Source organism: Python bivittatus, unplaced genomic scaffold, assembly GCF_059951505.1.
Source record: "Python bivittatus isolate LINGU-HERP-01145 unplaced genomic scaffold, Pbiv_v1 ctg000080_np1212, whole genome shotgun sequence".
Classification (NCBI taxonomy): domain Eukaryota; kingdom Metazoa; phylum Chordata; class Lepidosauria; order Squamata; family Pythonidae; genus Python; species Python bivittatus.
Window position 1 is genome coordinate 32344462 of NW_028277035.1, and position 19933 is coordinate 32364394.

At 37.7% G+C, this 19933-nt stretch overlaps 1 protein-coding gene across 19 annotated transcripts in view; it reads left to right on the forward strand.

Moving 5' to 3' along the window:
• The first annotated feature begins 4576 nt into the window (after positions 1 to 4576).
• The window catches only part of LOC103050300 (F-box/LRR-repeat protein 21), a 28200-nt gene continuing 12843 nt past the window's right edge, over positions 4577 to 19933 (forward strand). Inside the window, exons 1-5 of one of the 19 annotated variants that reach the window (XM_088133769.1) lie at positions 4578 to 4769; positions 5025 to 5220; positions 5858 to 5976; positions 7259 to 7365; positions 13018 to 15502. The gene's annotated coding sequence lies outside the window, so the exon portion shown is untranslated. Of the gene's footprint in view, positions 4770 to 5024; positions 5221 to 5857; positions 5981 to 7258; positions 7366 to 9834; positions 9982 to 13017; positions 15503 to 19933 lie in introns of all 19 variants that reach the window. The other 18 variants (XM_088133767.1, XM_088133774.1, XM_088133766.1 and 15 more) reach the window with 18 other exon arrangements.

A 19933-nucleotide genomic window follows, 5' to 3' on the forward strand; every position in this document is an offset into this window, starting at 1 on the left:
TAAATAAATGTTAATCTCAGAAACACCACCAGTCTTCAGTGACCTGCTTCCAAGGAAACCCAGGTGAGTGCTAGCATCTCTGAAGCTCCTCACAGTTCAGAGATGAGTATATGCATTTAGCAATTCTGACTGGAGTAGCCCAGAAACCTATATAAATAAATATCCACTGCCCTTTTAAATGGTAATAAATATAAACTTCCCCCTCCAAAATGCAGACATCATCACACGTATTACAACTGAGGAATACAACAAAAGCAATTCTACCCAAGACTGGAGGTACTTTCATGACAAGAACACCCTTGAGAATCCCATGTTCCATAAATCTAAGGAGTGTAAACACTGCAACAGCCAGTCATTCAAAATTCCCAGGATTATTGCTATGTTTCATCTGCAGAACCTCAACCCCTTATTACAGAGGTCAAGCAGCAAAAAAGAAATTTCATATTTGTCTCTGGAGGAGTACTTGTTTAATCCATTTCTATATCTATCTGTATATTATCCCTAGTTTTGCTGATATATTCATCAACCTCCAATTATGAAATTGTACAGTTAATGCCTTATCTTTTAGTTTGATATTATTCACTCTCTAAATATTCTTTTTATTTGAAATACCAGCATATAGTCCTACTCATCCCTTCACTAAAAAGCTTATGGTCACATTTCTTCTAATTCCCACTCTCTCTTCATAACTTCCATCAGGCGCAAACAATCTGTTAGGGACAGCTTGTACATATTACAACATATTTCATCAGCCAATGAGCAGAGCTATACCCCAATGAAGTATCTTATTTCTATCATGTGACCTTGACAGCAATAATAATTCAGATAATTCAGGATTGAGTATCTTCAGAGGCAGAAATAGTGTTATTGATCTGTGGGACACATTGCATCATCTGGTTGTGTCATATTTAACAAAGTAAATATTTTTTGCATATTTTCTTTGCAATTACTTGAGACTTTTATAACAAAATAATGCAATAATGTCACATTATTTACATATATATATATATATATATATATATATATATATATATAATTTTTAGCTTTTATTCCTACTAGACACATTGCACCTGATTGTGCTACTATTCTTTCTTATTTTCAGATTTTATCCTTGAATATGGCAAGTTCAAATAAGAGATCTGACTTTATAAAACCTGATCATATTGCAGAAATACAGAGATTGTTAGAAGAAACAGTTGATGAAAACTATTTGATTGATGATTTCGAAGATTAGAGAGATACTGATTCTGAAGATCATTTAGAAGAACATGACAGGGACTCTGAATCGGAACAAGAGGATCATGAAACTGATGAAGAAGAGGAAACAATAACAGATGCTAATTATTTTCTGAGAAAGGACAAATTACCAAATGGTATAGTAATCCATCTTCAAAGAGTAAAAGAATAAAAGCTCACAACCTGTAAAGACATTTGCCAGGGGTTATAAGTGATGCACAGTTGGCAAAAACAGTGGTAGATTGCTGGAGACGTTTATTTAGTGATGATATTCTTGAGATTGTTGTTAAATATACCAATCAGTACATACATTTTATCAGACAAATATTCCTAAGAAAGGATGCTAAGTCTACCGATTTGATTGAAATAAAATCTTTTACAGGACTTTTATATTTAGCAGGAGCCTAGAGAGAAAACAGAGTCTTGAAGAACTTTGGGGAACAAATGGAGATAAAGAAATTCAGACTCCTGATGAGTATTAAAAGATTTAAATTTCTAACGTGTTGTTTGTAGTTTGATGATCATGATACAGGAACAGAAAAAATAAGATCAACTTGCCCCTGTACATGAAATATTCACTAAATTTGTACTCAACTGCCAAAAGAACTATTCTCTAGGAGAAAACACAACACTAGATGAAATACTCGGCTTTCAGGGAAGATGTTCATTTTGCCAGTACATACCATCAAAACCTAGTTAAGTATGGGATAAAAAATTATGCACTTGTGGATGCTAAATGTTTTATTTGTATAATTTGGAAATTTATGCTGGGAAGCAGTCAAATGGGCCATAAAATATAAGTAACAAACCTACAGATGTAGTAAAAAGAATGACAGAACCCATATATGGGTCAGGCTGTAACATAACTGCAGGTAACTGGTTCAGTGACACAGACTTAGTTGAGGAACTAAAGAAGGAATTGTCCCATGTGATCGACTGATTATGTGCCATCAAGTCATTTTCAACTCCTAGAGACCACATAGATTTTCTCCATGATCTTCCATGTCCTATGTGGGTAACCAAAAGACAAATACCACCTGCATTCGTTATAACCAAAGGCAGAGGAGAACACTCAAGCATTTTTGGCATCAATAAAGACACTAATTTAGTGTCATATATCCCAAAGAAATAAAAAACTGTTATTCTTGTGTCTAGTTAAATGCTGATAAACTAATTGACTCTGATTCAGAAGAAAAAAAGAGACCATCCATAATTACATTTTACAGTGAAACAAAAGGAGGCGTGGACACTGCACATAAAATGTGTGCCACATTCAGTGTTGCTAGAAACATTAAGTGATAGTCCATGGTGTTATTTTTTGCCATGCTAAATATAAGTGGCATCAACTTACAAGTCATTTACCTTGGAAATTGTTTACAACTCATGAAAAGAATATTTCTGAAACAGATATCCCATGAATTTCTTGTGGGAGAAATAGTCAGAAGAAGCATTAAAAAAAGATTGGAATGCCATTAGATCTGCAAGAAACATTGAACAGATTTCACCCTGACACAGAAGAAGTAAAGGAAGATGAAAATACTCCAGGTCCATCTGCAAATAGATGTACCACTTGTACCAAATAAATTAGTTGCCGAAGGCTTTCAAAATCTAAATGCAAAAAATGTAAGCGTATCCTTTGTCTAATGCATGCCAATCTTGTTTGCAACTCATGCTTCAGCAATGAAGAATCCAAGTTAGAATAATAAATATCTTCAATATTTTTGTGCAGTAGAAATTCTGAGTTTTATGCAATGTAATTTTTTTCACATAAAGAAGATAAACATTTTTACAGAGGAAACTGAGTTTTATGTAAATGCATTTTTTTCATATAGAGGCAAATTTATTTCAAGTAAAGCTTTTTTATTATAACAAAATATTTTATATACTGTTCTTTATAATAAAGTTGATATAGATAAATAGATAGCACATTTTTAAATACCCTTCTAAAAAGGTAGCTATAAAATGTGCCTGTCAGGCACATTGAGCCCAGTGCTGTTATTATAAGCATTGTGTCTGATGGAAGGGTCAGGCCTTGGTCCCCAACATTTATAGCAAGTAACAGTGAAGGAATTTAGGATTTACAACTATTGTGAGTGAGACCCTAAAACCACCTTTCCAAACCAAAAACAATTCCTCTTCCTAGGAGACATAAAGGATTCTGTTTTCTATTTACCAATGTTTTATAAAACTGTTTCTTCTCCCAATCTCTTTTTATTACATCATCTGGGGACTTTCAAAGGGATCTCCTAACTTGCTTCCTTCCTTCCTGCATCACCCAAATAGAGAAAGTAACAGGATGGCTACATCCATTTTCCCCAGTAATGTTCTAAAATAATTCATTTTTTTATTCCTCGTGCCCACAATCAGCTACTTTGTCTAGGCCTGCCAGCTTTGGGCTACCAAAATCTAAACTGGCAGAAGGGAACAACCAAGAGATAAAGAAAGCTCTTTAACACTTTGCTGCCACCCAGTCACTGGCTGGATTTTTGCAGCCCAGGTCTGACAAACCTACTCATCTGTATATATTTCTGACTTTCCTAATGCTCACAATCATTCTTTCAACAGTTAGCCTATTTTAATTAGTGAATATTTCACGTCTAAAAGGTCTATAATACAAGTTTAATCATCAGTCGATCTCATTTCCTAGGGCAAATGTTTACAGCCTCAATTTTTGGGGGGTGTCTTCGAATCAGTGTTGACTCCTGGCAACTGCCTGGCCAGGCCCCTGCAGTTTTCTTGGCAACGTTTTCTTGCCTTCTTCCTGGAGCTGAGAGAGAGTGAATGGCCCAAGGTCACCCAGCTGGTTTCATGCCTAAGGCAAGACCAGAACTCAGTCTCCTGGTTTCTAGCCTGGTGCCTTAACCACGACACCAGACCGCTTCTCTTACAACAGCAGTTAGCAACGCTAACTCAACAGGATTGTATTTCCTTGTAAAAAGCATTTAATTGGGAATTTTAAGAAACTGCCTTTCAAACTTGACAAGAGTCTTAACATTTCGAATCCTCTTCCCCCCTACTGTCACAATAATTCTACATTAACTCCTCACCATATTCCCCCTTCTTCGCATCTTTTCTTACAGAATAAGAGTTTATCCCAAGCCCAAAAAATAGGAAGACCACCAGCCAAGTTTCCCGACGTTATAAAATAACGCTTTCTACCATTTTAAACTCCCACAAACCCTTTTCAGCCCAAAATGGTAGCAACGACCACGTGACGACCCTCCCCAGCCCAGAGTCCGCGCATGCGTCACTGCCTTTCCCTCGTTTCCCTCGGGGGGGAAAAAGCAGTACTTTCAAAGCCCGCAAGAGAGCAAAAGCGAGCGATGCGCAGCTCGAGCTCCCGAATCTGGGTCGAGCAGGTGCGTGTCAGCCAAGCGCCTGCGCGGAAAGAACACGTCGGTGGGCGGGGACTGCTGTCAAACACTCCAGCCGTAGTCGCGGAGTCGGGTCTCGGTGGCTTCGCGTGCGGCTGCCCTGCCCGTCTCTTCGCAACTGGTGCGCTGCCTGCATCCCTGCGAGACGCGGCGATAGGCGTAAGTTGGAGGGCCGCCGCTTGGGGCGAGGAGGTATTGCTTCTGCGCCAGAGGCTTGGGCCTGGCTCTGGGTCCGCGGAGGCCGGTGAGGTCAGGAGAGGCTGGAAGGCGGAGAAGGAGCCCGGGGCGCGTGTAGGCAGCACCAGTTAGGCTAGGAGGCCCGGGACAGCGGCGGAGAAATGTAGAGGGGGCTGAAAAGAAGGGCGTAGCTGGGGTGGGGAGCTGCCTTCTAGTGCTGGCGAATCTCCTTTCCAGGCAAACATTCCACGGCCCAAGCAGTTTCGTTGCGCTCTGCCTTGGCGGCTGTCGGTGGATGGCCAGGGAGGTCAACTATCCGCAGGGTAGCTTCAGGCGGTTTGCAAGCAGAGGGCTGGACGGCTGTGGGGCTCCTCTGAAGCACACCTTCTCTCCTTTGAGGTTATTTCCCCCTGCAGGGGAAAGCCTGATGCAGGTAAAATGAGAAATCCAAAACAGAGGGATGAAGTGGGGATGTCTCACCTAGAAGCTCTTCCTGGACACCTGTTATGTTTTGTTCAGTTAACAGGTCACTGAGCAGAAAAAAGCAAACTGAGATGAATAAGGTCAAAAGTATGAGTTTGGTGTGTGGGGACAAATGCACACAGTAAAGCGAGTATGCTGTCAGAAACCTAATAGCTGTCTTAGAAGTGAAAGGGTGGGGCTTGGGGCTCGTGGACAAAAAAGAAAAGTGAAGCAGTAGCCTAAATGATAATATATAGTTGTCAGCAATTCATCCATAGTCTGTAATTCATTATGAATTAAAATCTGCTTGACGTAAAACTACATGTGTTGGGGTATGTTTCATGCAGCTGTTTATAAACAGTTGTACAGCTGCTAGACATAACCTGCATTTTTTTTCCCACATCCATGTAAGTCCAGTCAGTACATCTTGGAGATGGGTAAAAAAGACACTTCGGTGCTTTCATTTTCTTTGCCTTCATTGCTAGCATGTTACAAAGGTTAATGGAACTATCTCTTTAACATAATGCTATTGTATTATTTTGACATATAGTTCATGAAAGAATATACCTTTTTATCTGTAATACAGTGGCTACTGTTTGCCCTGGCAGGTTTTGAAAAAGCGGGAATCTAGGAGTCCTCATTGCAAATTGGAGTGTGTCCTACTAAACCAAACAGACTTCAAGAAATAATTGTGCTCAACTTATCAGACAGCTGCAGCAAATAAAGTGTTGGTATATAATTGGACATATTTGTTTTGAAATGCATTTTCTAATGTATTTTTACTGAAATTGCCTTTTTAAGACAATTTATGGTTGTTAATGATAAGCAATTACTGCAGTAATTCACTCCCCAGGGAGGGTGCAGAAAGAGATGACATGCCAGATTCCTTATACGTTGCCCAAAGACCCTAGATCAATATATGCATATTTACTCCAAAGTGAGTTAATATATTCAGTGAGCATTATTGTATAATAAGTACCATGTATAAAGGATTATAATCAATGCTTGTATTTCCTAAGTGTTTTAAATTTAATTTTAAATTTACTTGGTTTTATATAATTAGGGGGCTTACAGATAGAAATGTCATAATTTCATTTTCATGTGGCTGAAGTTTCATGTATTATTTTATACTAAATAAAGGATTAAAATTGGCTACATTGCATAATTATGAATTTAGTTTTCAACTTGCATTTCTGAATCTTTAACAGTAGAAATAATTAAATGGGTATGGAAATAGTCTTTTCATCCCTGCACATTAGGTTTGTCTTCATGTCCTTTGTACTGTGGTATGAAGACTCCCTCGGTTTTTAATTTACTAACCTTTTGTGCAGGACCTGTTGCTTCCATCTCATGTTCAGCCCACTTCTGAGGCAGCCTAGAGCCATCTTGAGTTGTTCCAGGTCGGAAATGGTGTTTTCCTTCTTTTGACAAAAAACAAACACTCTTCTCATGAGGATCATCCTAATAGTACTGTCAGAAGAATCACTCAGTAAATGATAAAAATAAGGTTGAATGAATAATAAATATAAAGACTAAATAAATAAAAATTAAGGGTTGAATCCCCAGCTCTGCCTCACCATGCATCCAGGAGAGTGATTTGTGGCTCATTTTCCCATCAGTAGATGATGCTGGATGGGAGGGGGGATCTACCAAATATTGCCCTGAAACTATATATAAAATTAAATTGAGTGAGGACAGTAACACTGCCCAGCCTCAGAGCTGAGACACACAAGGTAAGCTGTGGGGCAACACAGCTTATATCAGTGTGCTTGCCTTCTGACTCGGATATAACAGGATAGTATATTAACATGGCTGTGAGGAAGACCCTATGGAATTTCTTTTCCCAAGATGAAAATGAATTCCCTAGGTATATGAGACTAGCTGGGAGGTAAATCCCAGAGTCAGTTTTAATAATGATTATATTCTTGCACTTTCTGAAAAGTTGAGAAGTCTGTTCTGAAATAATGTTTTGGCAGATTACAATAAAATTTCTTTATTGTTTTACATAGCATAGAAGTGCAAGCAGGCAGATGCAGGTGATTGCCTCATGGCCACAGCTAACCATTGGGATGAACATCATTCATCCAGTGTTGTGTAACGTGGACCAGCTCTTTAGGTAAGGGAATGCTACTACAGGAAGATGTTACAAAACCTCTCTTGGATTTAACTTTATCATTCTAATACCAAAATATTATTCACAAAGGTTTGCTTCTTATGTTTTTATATATACATACATACATACATACATATATATATATATATACACATACATACATACATATATATATATATATATATATATATATAAAATATATATTTATTTCAGAAATATGTATGCTGTACATAACAATCAACCTGGTTATATTTTATTTCTATATAAACCAAAAAGATATCTTCTGTAAGACTCTCATATAACATGTCTTGGAAAATATTGGCAATGGAAAAGTTCTATAATTCCTACAATGAGATTATATAATTTAACTTTTCATGACTGTCTCTGGTTAAGTTAACATTTAATATTTTAACAAATATTACATCCAAAATGTAATAGCCCTATGGCCAGCTTCTAAAATTAGGTATGTGAGATGGCGACTATATAAATACGATGAATAAATAAATAAATAAATAAATAAATTTAATAGAAAAGTATCTGACTTTTGGTTAGACAGTGATATTTGGGTTTTTTCAGTTATTAAAATTAATAGCTGATCTGCAGAGGCATTTACTGAATAATAAACTTTTTGTCACTGTGTATCTTTTCAACCCTGTGCTCTACTATGGGTAGCTTCTCTTTATGCCAAACTATTGGTAAGTCTTGGTCAATCCCATATTATTCAGAATTAGGTTCTCAATTCTGCAAGGAAGAATCTTGCATCTTACAACCTAATTGTTACAATAATATTTTAAATTATTATTTAAACCTAATTATTATAATAATTTGATTATTAACTAGATTTATATTCTGCCTTTTTATTCAGAAGATGAAGGCAAAGTACATAGCTCTGCTTCCTCAATTTTTTTTCCCACAACAACCCAGTGAGGTAGAATGGACTGAGAGAGAGCGACCGGTCCAAAGTCACTTAGTGAGCTGCTGTGGCTAAGGGCAGACTAGAACTAGGTGCTAGTCTAACACCTTAGCCACTTCACAACACTGGCTGTCATAATTTTATGAATGCTTATATGGAATAAATCTGCGTTTAATTCATTGCAGCTTACTCTTTGGTCATCCATGAAGACTATTCTTATATTATTAACAAAGATCAACATCCTCAATCCTAAAATGCTTTGGAAAGCCCACATGAATGGCATAAAGAGAACTAGATTTTTCCTTTGCTGTTCTCTACAAATAGATATTCACTGGCATATTGCCTGTTGACATAGAAGTTAACATGGCTGTAATGATTAATAGCTACTGACATACTTTATGAATTTATCTAATTGTCTTTAAAAATTAATGACTACTGCTAAATTTTATAGCAATGAAATATGTGATATGTGTATTTTTTTTCTTTTTTGCCTGTCCTCAATATCCTGCCAATCAGCTTAATTAATTTGAATGCTTATAAGTTCTAATGTTACAAAGGAGAGAAAATTTTCTCATCTGTTTTCTGTGTCTCATTGTCCAATTTTATAAACTTGTCAGTAGGCTAAATAATCTTTATGCAGTGCCAGGGTAAAGTAAAAAAGATGTACATTTGAGGAATCCCATTTTTTACCTTGCTCAAATTTAGAAATGCTTGCAGGATTGCAATTTTGGTTTCTTATTCGTCATTTGTTTACACTGTAGCAGTCTGCATAGAAACATGGGCATTGGAGCCTCATGTCTTTAAAATGCAACCATATGAAGATAATAGGTCAAAATTAGGGCTATCTGAGCTGCAAGAATCCACATGACTGTTAGATAACAGCAATGAAATTTGGACACTCTCTTTGCTGTCATGTAGTGGATGTCTGGATTTTTGCAGCCCAAATCTGGTAGCCATATCCATATTATCATATGTTACAAAGCTGTCGTTCTGTAGCAAAAGCCATGAGAGTGATATTTTTTAAGGATAAATTTCCTCTTGTTACAAACATGGTATCACCAATTAGCTTGAAAGTTTGAATTAACTTTGTTAGAAGATGGGCCACTTGGCAACAGAGTGTACAGTCATACATTTGCTTTTCCCTTCTCTCCCTCTTTGCCTGTTGCTTATGCATGTAAATGACTGTAGTTTAGTTTTACCAGACAAAACTTGGTGAGTGTAAATGTGTGTATTCACTGTTTCACTAGTGAAGCCACAAAGAAATTGGAAGTTTTTGCTTTCTTTCTTGTCATTATGCATGAAAGTTAAAAGGTGGTTAATTGTAATTTTTGGTTTTCAGTATAACTCAGGTTAAGATTTGAAGTTAGCTTCCTTTCAATAACTGTAGTTAAGACTAACAAATTCTCTGAATTTGGATGCAACACTAAATTGCATTTAGTAAGAAGTGAAAGCAGAATCTTCCCAAGTGGATTAAACTGAAACAGGTTTGCCTAGTTTGTTCTTATAATGCTAAATGACAATTTCTTATGCACAAATGAAATTGCTCTCTCTTGCTTCAGGGGAGAAAGAGATGCACACAGTATAACTGTAGCACTCCACTGTATTTCCACAGCTTGAGAAAGACAGTATGAAGGTAGCTGCCTGAGAAATTGCTGAAGGGTGGGTGGTAGGCATTTGCCATTCAGCACTCACACAGTCAAGAAAGGGTGAGTGGCAAATTGCTTGGGTGTGTTAAGCCATTTACTAACTATTCTAAACACAGTGTTGTATCTTGTGGAGCTCTTTTCTCTAGGTTGGAATGCTTAATTGGAAGATGGATTCTAAAAGTTACAAGGACATATTTTTTTACTTCTGCCTTTACAAATTTCTTTGTTGTTGTTTAGTCGTTAAGTCGTGTCCGACTCTTCGTGACCCCATGAACCATATTGCGCCAGGCCTTCCTGTCCTTCACTGCCTCCCTGAGTTTGCTCAGTTTCATGCTCATTGCTTCAGTGATGCTATCTAACCATCTCATCCTCTGCCGTCCTCTTCTCCTTTTGCCTTCAATCTTTCCCAGCATCAGGGTCTTCTCCAAAGAGATCTCTCTTCGCATTAGGTGACCAAAATATCTGATCTTGAGCTTCATTATCGATCCTTCCAATGAGCAATCAGGGTTGATTTCCTTTAAGATTGACTGGTTTGACCTCCTAGCAGTCCAGGGGACTCTCAAGAGTCTTCTCCAGCACCACAGTTCAAAGGCATCAATTCTTCGGCGCTCGGCCTTTTTATGGTCCAGCTCTCACAGCCATACATTACTACTGGAAAAACCATAGCTTTGACTATGCGGATCTTTGTCGGCAAGGTGACGTCTCTGCTTTTTAATATGCTATCTAGGCTTGCCATAGCTTTCCTCCCAAGGAGCAAGCGTCTTTTAATTTCATGGCTGCAGTCTCCGTCTGCGGTGATCTTGGAGCCCAAATAAATGAAGTCTGTTACTGCTTCCATTTCTACCCCTTCTATTTGCCAGGAATTGATGGGTCCAGATGCCATGATCTTAGTTTTTTTAATGTTGAGTTTCAAGCCAGCTTTCGCACTCTCCTCTTTCACCCTCATCAAGAGGCTCTTTAGTTCTTCTTCACTTTCTGCCATTAGGGTGGTATCGTCCGCATATCTGAGGTTGTTGATGATTCTCCCTGCAACCTTAATTCCGGCTTGTGATTCTTCCAGCCTGGCATTTCTCATGATGTACTCTGCATATAGGTTAAATAAGCAGGGTGACAGTATACAGCCTTGTCGTACACCTTTCCCTATTTTGAACCAATCGGTTGTTCCATGACCGGTTCTAACTGTTGCTTCTTGGCCCGCATACAGATTTCTCAGGAGACAGGTAAGGTGGTCTGGTACTCCCATCTCTTTAAGAATTTGCCACAGTTTGTTGTGATCCACACAATCAAAGGCTTTTGCATAGTCAATGAAGCAGAAGTAGATATTTTTCTGGAACTCTTGTGCTTTCTCCATGATCCAGTGAATGTTGGCGATTTGATCTCTAGTTCCTCTGCCTCTTCGAAACCCAGCTTGTACATCCGGTAGTTCTCGGTTCATGTATTGCTGAAGCCTAGCTTGTAGGATTTTGAGCATAACCTTGCTAGCATGTGAAATGAGTGCAATTGTGCGATGGTTTGAGCATTCTTTGGCGTTGCCCTTCTTTGGAATTGGAACATAAACTGACCTTTTCCAATCCCGTGGCCACTGTTGCGTTTTCCAAACTTGCTGGCATATTGAGTGCAGCACTTTAACACCATCATCTTTTAGTATTTTAAATAACTCAGCTGGAATACTGTCATCTCCACTAGCTTTGTTGTTAGCAATGCTTCCTAAGGCCCACTTGACTTCACTCTCTAGGATGTCTGGCTCAAGGTCAGTGATCACACCAGCGTGGACATCAGGGACATTAAGATCTTTCTTGTATAGTTCTTCTGTGTATTCTTGCCACCTCTTCTTAATCTCTTCTGCTTCCGTTAGGTCCCTGCCTTTTTTGTCCTTTATCATGCCCATCTTTGCACTAAACGTTCCTTTCATATCTCCAATTTTCTTGTAGAGATCTCTAGTCTTCCCCATTCTATTGTTTTCCTCAATTTCTTTGCATTGTTCATTTAAGAAGGCCTTCTTATCTCTCCTTGCTATTCTCTGGAAATCTGCATTCAGTTGCTTATATCTTTCCCTTTCACCCTTGCTTTTCGCATTCCTTCTTTCCACAGCTATTTGTAAAGCCTCATCAGACAGCCATTTTGCTTTCTTGCATTTCTTTTTCTTTGGGATGGTTTTAGTTGCTGCCTCCTGTACAATGTTACGGACCTCCATCCATAGTTCTTCAGGTACTCTGTCTACCAAATCTAATCCTCTAAATCTATTCATCACCTTCACTGTGTACTCACAAGGAATATGATCTAAGTCATACCTGAGTGGTCTAGTGGTTTTCCCTACATTCTTCAATTTAAGCCTAAATTTTGCAGTAAGAAGCTCATGATCTGAGCCACAGTCAGCTCCTGGTCTTGTTTTTGCTGTCTGTATAGAGCTTCTCCATCTTTGGCTGCAAAGTATATAATCAATCTGGTTTCGGTATTGACCATCTGGTGATGTCCATGTGTAGAGTCGTCTCTTGTGTTGCTGGAAAAGAGTGTTTGCTATGACTAGCTTGTTCTCTTGACAGAACTCTATTAGCCTTTGCCCTGCTTCATTTTGTACTCCAAGGCCAAACTTGCCTGTTATTCCGATTACTCCTTGACTTCCTACTTTAGCATTCCAATCCCCTATGATGAAAAGGACATCTTTTTTTGGTGCTAGTTCTAGAAGGTGTTGTAGGTCTTCATAGAAGCGGTCAACTTCAGCTTCTTCGGCATCAGTGGTTGGGGCATAGACTTGGATGACTGTGATATTGAATGGTTTGCCTTGGATACGCACTGAGATCATTCTGTCGTTTTTGAGGTTGTACCCCATTACTGCCTTTCCCACTCTCTTATTGACTATGAGTGCAACTCCATTTCTTCTAAGGGTTTCTTGCCCACAGTAGTAGATATAATGGTCACCCGAATTAAATTCACCCATTCCCGTCCATTTCAGTTCACTGATTCCCAAGATGTCGATGTTCAATCTTGTCATCTCATGTTTGACCACATCCAGCTTGCCTTGGTTCATAGATCTTACATTCCAGGTACCTATACAATATTGTTCTTTACAGCATCGGACCTTCTTTTCGCTTCCAGATACATCCACAGCTGAACGTCCTTTCGGCTTTGGCCCAGCCGCTTCACTCTTTCTGGAGCTACTTGGAATTGCCCTCCGCTCTTCCCCAGTAGCATATTGGACACCTTCCGACCTGAGGGGCTCATCTTCCGGCGTCATATCTTTTAGCCTTTTAACATTGTCCATGGGGTTTTCTTGGCAAGGATACTGGAGTGGGTTGCCATTTCCTTCTCCAGTGGACCACATTTTGTCAGAACTCTCTGTCATGACCTGTCCGTCTTGGGTGGCCCTGCACGGTATAGCTCATGGCTTCACTGAGTTACGCAAGCCCCTTTGCCACGACAAGGCAGTGATCCATGAAGGGGACAAATTTCTTAAGTTTGCCCAAAATAGTAGTTGTGAAGCATTGCTTTTCTTTTAGTTACCTTTACCAGAATTGCCAGATGATACTGTTAACTTGTTAACATTGATAGTTTCTTTATATTGTTTAACATCCCCCAGTCAAATATTAATCAAGGTGCATTTGCTCGAGAAGTATAGCTCAATGATATCTTTGCATCTTCTTTTTAATTAGCTATCTGGTGATGTTTCATAGGATTAATCAGTTTCTGATATTTTTATATTCAAACTTTGGGATAATTTGCTTAAGTAAGCATTAGCTCCAAAACTTAGTCCCTTCCATGGGTTTCCTAGACTTGGCAGGTCAGTTTTTCTTTGGTGGATGACTTCACAGGTCAATCATTCTACTGGGATCCCACCCTGCTTTCCAGTTAAGAAATCCTTTCATACAGACAGAAAGACTCAGCAATGGGATGGATGTTCAGACACCAGAAAGGTGCTTGTGTTAGACAGAAATTTCCACATTTTCTGGAGGTATGTGTGCATGTGCACCTCTAATTCAAGACCAGCTGATTTGGGCAACTAGCCATTAACATACTTGGATCTATTTGGACATATTTTGTTATATCTGAAAGATTTGTGTTCTATTTATTCTGAGTAAAATACCGGCTACAGTTTTATGATTTATAGGTATAGTAGTCCCTACAATATTCTGCTTTATGCTTAAATTGGCTGAAAGGAAATATAACTGTTTTCTATATTACACGTCCTAGCCAGTATTTTATGTCAAATTATAATACATATTATCTCTGAAATATAAGTACAATATGTATAATATCTTACTTAAAGTATTAACATTAACAGTAGTTTAAGCATTAACATGCATTAACAGAAGTAATAGTGGACTTATTCATGTCCTCAATGCTGGAGTGAGCCATATAAGTAGCATTATTTTCTGGAGGGCTTTATGATAGGAATCATAGTGGAGACTTTGGGAGCAAATGCCACTATTGGACATGCAGTACTGTATGACCAACCCATTGGTAAAAATGGCATCCATGAGTACAGAATTTCTGTTAGGCCCTTTCTAAAGAGTGGAACTTAAAGCCATATCATTCTCTTTCCAATTAAATTATTTGCTGACTAGAAAAAGCAAACAGGACTTTCGGATTATATATCCTGAATTCAAAAGGGTTTAGCATTGAAATCTTTAGTAGTTCTAGCAGTAAGCAATATAGAGTTGGGTCCAGACTTTGTCATGCTTAAAGCAGTTCCCCTGAAATCAGTGAGATTCAAGTTAACCATGATAAATCCCCTCTATTTCAATGGCTCTGCTGTAAGCGTCACTTAATCTTTATTTAATCTATTGTATTCAATTTTAAAACTTTGAAAAATAGCAGAAAAGCTTATACAGGCTTGATTTTCTGTTCATTATCTAAATAGCTCATAAATACATACAGATTTTAATCAAAGGATAAGAGAATAAAACATTGTTGGTGTGGTCTTTTGTATTTTGCCTGATTGCATGTTGTAAGACAGGAATGGTATGTTGACTCTTTGCAGAGCCCTTTCAGGGCAGGGCTGAAAAGTACTGGACTATGATTCACACATCAGACCCATTTTCTTTTACAAATGCACATACAGACATGCATACTGGTAAGGTTGTCTGAGAAGGATGAGAAACTTGAACCTCAACCCAACTCAAAGGTCTCCTTATCATGATCCTTGTATATCCTCTGCCAGATGGTTGCCTGTATGTATTTTAAATAAATGATAACATGGGTATTTCTTGTACTTAACAATGTGTCCTCTTATTGGTAAGTTTCATATGGCCATATAAACTAGTATAAACTTTCATACTAATTCACTACAGTATTGCTAATTACATTCTGTGACTTATTTACTAGTAATTCTAATTTATGTATTAATATTAATGCATGTATTTACATATACATATATATATATATACATCTCAAATATAATATTTTCTTCAAAATATTTTTAAGTGAACTTAGTGTATGCAACTCGTGCTGGAGTAACATCCCTGGTGACTGAATTCTTCTGACTACAGAACATATACTGTACAGCAGTGATGATAGCAGTAGAGAGAGAGATCTTCAGCAATGTTGTCTCTTTTTCTCTTCTCTGGGATCCCCTTGATTGAAGGTAACTGCTTCTCAGGATGGTCTGAACCTTGGGATTCCAGTCCATCTTGCCTCTAAAAAATACCATGATTGGGGTGGGGGGGCGGGAAGCATCTTTCAACATTTCAAAAAGATTTGGCTACAATGGTCCAAGTTTTCAAAAGGATTACAGACCCTCTTGATCCGAAACTAAAGCATCATTGAGCTCTATTTCTGGTCAAATTTAAGCCTCCCCCCCCCCCCAAAAAAGACTTTTACGTGCCTTTCTTACTGTTTCTGTAACCCATCCAAGGATATTTTGCTTACTTCCCTGGATTCTATATGCAAAATTAATCATTTGAGGTTTTCACCAAAAAAGGGATTTAAACTACAAAACTACAACTAGTAATCTTTTAACTGGCACACTGATTTCAGAAGTAGAAATTGCAGCTTTATTAAGGAACTGATACATTTGTGCATAGGAGTACTTGAGTTTAATATACTCCAATATTATGACTTAGATGAGTGTTAGGTGCCTTACGTCCCTGAACTTGTCTTTGTGGAGGTCCTTATCCTTTAGGAATAAGGACCTCCACAATAGGTCCTTAGGAAGGATACGGTTGTCAAGGAAGATACGGAAGATACGGAAGATACGGCTTGATAGGAAGATACGGTTGTCAAGGATGACTAGTTTATTATTTTTGGTGGTTATGTGTTGGTTCTATTATTAATATACTGAATGTCTGAATATTTCCCTATATTTCGTGGGGCTGTGAGTAAGAGGGGTGCCATTTCACTGCCTGGAGTAAATGTTGGACTAAGCATTTGTTCTGTTCCTATGTAGTTCTTATTTTAATATTTTTCACTAGTAATCTCAATGAGACAAATTTAATGGCTCTGATAATCACAATTAAGTTTACATCTGCCCTTGTCCAGTTATTGAGAAAAGTGAACTTCATTCTTAGCACTAGAACTATCTTAATTTATTTCAGCTTAACCTGAAGATAATTCACTGCCCCAGAGATAAATTCTTCTTTTCAATAATTCCTATAGTACTATCAATTGTATTTTGCATTTTCTTTACCTAGATGCAGAAAAGGGTTACATGTTGGTTAACTAAAGAAAAAGTTTTAAATCTGGGCTGGGTTAGGTCTGATTACTAGAAAAGTGATCCATTCAGCTCTTTTTATTGCTAGAGATAAACATGGCAAAATCTTAATTTTTAACTTTGATATATATGACATGTTGCCAGATGTGACTTTTAAATATGCATGCAATTATTTGTAAAAATAATGCATCTATGGATTACATAGATGGAATAGTCCCATCTGTGATAATTTAGGATTTGGATGTTAATTAAATGCACTATTATGAAAGGGTATCTCACTTGTGCATGGGATTACACTGTTGGTGGCATTTAATGTAACACCAATTTGTAATCTGAAGTACATTGTGCATAAAATTATTTGTAAAACCTGCATGGTATAGAAAATTTCTCTGTATATTTCAGAGGTAAAGAAATGCAGATACAGTTATATATTTACATGCAACTTTTCCATTCTGATTTTTAATATGGGTACACATTATATAGAGTTGTACTATAATACTGTATATGTAGTCTTAAGTCACTTCTTTCTTGGTGTTCTATTCACAGGGTTTAAGTTTCAAAGCTAACTAATCATTAGTCAAGCTTTAACTGACTAAACTGATAGTGAAGTGTAGTATATTTGATAAGATGTTGACTTTATTAAATAAATTTGAAACCATTAATCCTAATTTTTATTTTATTAAAAGCTTTCCATCAAGGGAAGTGAGCATTCCTTTTTGAAGATTATACTTGCCAGCTGCAATTTAACATGCAATGAATTGGGCAGTTTTTAGTTACACATTCTTAGTCAATTTAATAGATTAATGATCACTGGAGCCTAATGCTTGAATGTTTACAAACTAAAGAAATATAATTAATTTAAAATATTAGGAAAAGTGAATGTCTTTATTACTAGAAGCTTTGTATATTTCAATTATGGAGAGGAGAAGAGGATACAAATACTTGAATAAACAAATTTACATAATAGCCTTTTCAACCAACCCATTGCGGCCTTTTTAAATTGGCATCTCTTCCCCTAAGTTTCTATATCTAGATTCATAAGTCTCTAGTAGAATCTTTCCATTGTTTTCATCTAAATGTTCTTCAGAATTTAGGATCTTGTATGTGCAAGGCATGTGTTGCATCCCTATTCTGTGGTTGTATACAATTAAGCATACTTCAGATGTATTTACTTGACTGAATCTAATAACCTTTTCACATTATTTATCCATCCAGTATCAGTAGCTGCACCTTTATGGTCAAAATTTCAGATTGTTGCCAATTAGAGAAAAAGTGTGAAAAGAAATAATCCTTTAGATTTTTTATGAGTCTTTCTATGATATGTCTTGTAAACTTATTTTCTGCAGTTTCTCTAAGCTGGTTGATTGATTGATTGATTGATTGATTGATTGGGTTTATAGGCTGCTCCAGTCTGCTGACTCTGAGCAGTGTGGAACAACTAAAAACATACAATAATGTAAATAGCAACTAGAAATACTCTTATGGATCAGGAGGTCATGACTAAAAAATTTAACAATTGTAAAGAAAGACTCCCAATCAAGAGACCAAAGGAACAATCCACCCTCCTTGACTTTACTGATTGATTATTTATATGGTCACCCATCTCAGGTTCATGACTCTGGGTAATGAACAGTGTTAAATGAAAAATATAAAAGCATAAAAAACAGGAAAACAAAAAAAAATGCACATAAAATAGCAGCCTGGGTAAAAACAGACTCATCAGTCACAAGTTGACATAACTAATGTACAGGCTCAGCCCCACCTCCTGACCCCCAGGCTTCTAACCCCCAGACTTGATGGAACAACCAACTTCTTAAAAGGGAAGGGGCAATCACACAATGTGCAGAATGCTATTTTAGAGAAGGGGAGCAGTGACTGAAAGTACATACTTACATGGCCCTAAAAGATGACAGTCCCTAACTGAGGGGACAGGTAAAGAGCCTTCCCTGATAGATCTTATTAGGCAGGTAGATATTGTAGGAAGAAAGTGATCCTGCAGATACCCAACCGCTGAACCATGAATGGCTTTAAAGGTGACAACTAGCTCCTTAAATTGTACTTGAAAAACAACTGGCAACATGGGTTTCTCAAGGAACACCCATCACTACCCAAGCCACTGCAATTGCAGCTTCCAAATGTTCTTCAATGGTAGGTACAGTGCACTTCAGTAGTCCAATTAAGTTTCACAATAAACAATAAACTGGTTAAGGCATGAGTGACGTGAATATTGGCTGCCATTCTAGAAAAAGCTCACTAGATGGAGCTGAGCAAAGGTCCACTTAGCCATAGATGCCACCTGCTCCTCAAGCAAGAGCTGTGAGTCTAAGAGGGCTCCCAAACTGTGAACCAAATCTGCACAACCCCATTCAAAATTAATGATGGAATCTCCCAGGAAGCAGACAGCTTTCAAACCCACAGTGACTCCCATCTTGTTGGGATTAGGTCTCAATCTAATTCTCCTCCAGGCAGAGAACTTCCAGGCCCTTGAAAGCACTTCAACAGCATCACTTATTCAGCCAAAGATTAAGATGTACAGTTGGTTATTATCAGCATACTGATGAAACCTGACCCTGTGCCACTGGATGATCTCACCATGTTCATGTACCTGAATAGGAGTGTAGGGCCTGGGCACCCCTCACTTAAGGGGTTTAAGGTTTTTCCTGTCCCTCACTCCCTCCCCTGTTCCTTTGGAAAGGAGTGGAACAGCATATAGAGCATCATAAATATTCCTTTTGAAGAAAATATTGTTACCGTTTATCCATAATAGCCAGTGGCAAATTAATTTCCTATGAAGAAGTCTTAAGTGGAAAATAACCTAAGAATCTGTTATGCTATAGATCCAGCAGTTTAACTTGCAGCTACCCAGCACCTTGTTTGTGGCTCCCTGTATCTCTGAGATTTCTGAGATTGCACTGCCAAAATTCAATGACAAAATAGTCAAATTTTATCATTGTTGATTTTTTTTCCTTCCCCCCTTCCAAAATAGGAATGAGAGCATGAAGCTTCTGAGAGGTAAACCATTTATATTCTCACCCTCACTACCATTTTTCAGTCCAATGTTAATCCTTTTTTAAAAAAAGAAATGTGGAGCAGTTAGGAGGAAGAATAAATCAGGAGACCACTAAACAAACTACTCTCATCTCCACTTTTAAAGCTCTGAAAAAAATCTTGAAATTGGCATCTTTCAAGGCTTGCATTGAACATAATGGTGGGACTTGGAACAAAGAATCATATATGTGAGATGGGTGGCTATATTAAATAAATAAATAAATAAATAAATAAATAAATAAATAAATAAATTTCCAAAAGCCTATAGTTACCACTTCACTGTTAAAATGGTGGTGGGGGGGTGACCTTAAAGTTCAG